The sequence below is a fragment of the Octodon degus genome, unplaced genomic scaffold (genome assembly GCF_000260255.1).
Source record: "Octodon degus isolate 3935 unplaced genomic scaffold, OctDeg1.0 scaffold00032, whole genome shotgun sequence".
NCBI classification, from domain to species: domain Eukaryota; kingdom Metazoa; phylum Chordata; class Mammalia; order Rodentia; family Octodontidae; genus Octodon; species Octodon degus.
Window position 1 is genome coordinate 3,343,825 of NW_004524608.1, and position 951 is coordinate 3,344,775.

Consider the following 951-nt stretch of genomic DNA (forward strand, 5'->3'; position numbering starts at 1 on the left):
AATCGGATTAAAAAAATGTTCACTTCTGGGTGTGTCTCTGTTGTTCCTGTTACAGCAGGCAGCAGAGCCCACATCCGTGTCCTAGCACACCAGCTATAGATTTATAGCAAAAGTAGCGATTATCCCAATTATCCCGGAAATCCTGCACCTTTAGTTCCCCTCAAGTTCAGGCTGATTTCTGGCTCTGAAGCTGGAACCAGAATGTTTTAGCCCACAACACTCTGTATGCCTCCCGCCAGCAGAACTCAACTGGAGTCACTACTGGCTTGATCTCGGCTTGTAGACCTCCTACCAACTTGAACTTGCTTCTGCCTTAGCCTGACACCGGGAGCTGCTAGATGGAGCTTGCCTTGAGTTCTGAGCTCAGTTGGCCTCTCTCCAGCCAATCACCCTCTTTTGGAGGATGTCCAAACCAGAATAACTCATCAGCCACCACAGTCGGCCAGGTCCAGTGCTCTGCTCCACTGGTGTGTCTGGTGTGTCTCTCTCTTTGGAAGCCTCTGGGGCCACCAATAGTTGTTGTGAAGCTACAGGTCTAAGCCCCCACCTCTGCCCCCCACCCCAGGGAACTAGGGCTCAAGGAGAAAGCACTACTTACCACCTTTTTCTGGGTTGAGGTCTCTCTCTCTCTCTCTCTTTTTATTTTTATTTTATTTATTTATTTATTTTTTACGGAATTGGGAATTGAACTCAGACCCTTGTGCTTGCCAGGAAACGCTTATTCTACTGAGCCATCTCCCCAGCCCCTCTTTCTTTCTTTCTTTTTCTCTTTCAGTTCTCACTTCCATCCTTGCTGTTTCCCAGGGACCCACTGCCCTTCTCTTCTGCATGTTGTTATATTACAGCATCTGGACACCAAATCTCAGAGAGGCTGTTTCCTTTTTTCTCTGATACCCTCTTAAATCTTTTTCAGAATACTGTAGTTTTTTTTTTTTTTTTTTTTTTTTTTTT

General features: G+C 46.0%; 1 protein-coding gene across 1 annotated transcript in view; it reads left to right on the forward strand.

The window, feature by feature from the left end:
- Nup210l (nucleoporin 210 like) overlaps nucleotides 1-951 on the forward strand; it is a 120,190-nt gene that overhangs the window by 8,261 nt on the left and 110,978 nt on the right. The window lies entirely within an intron of this gene.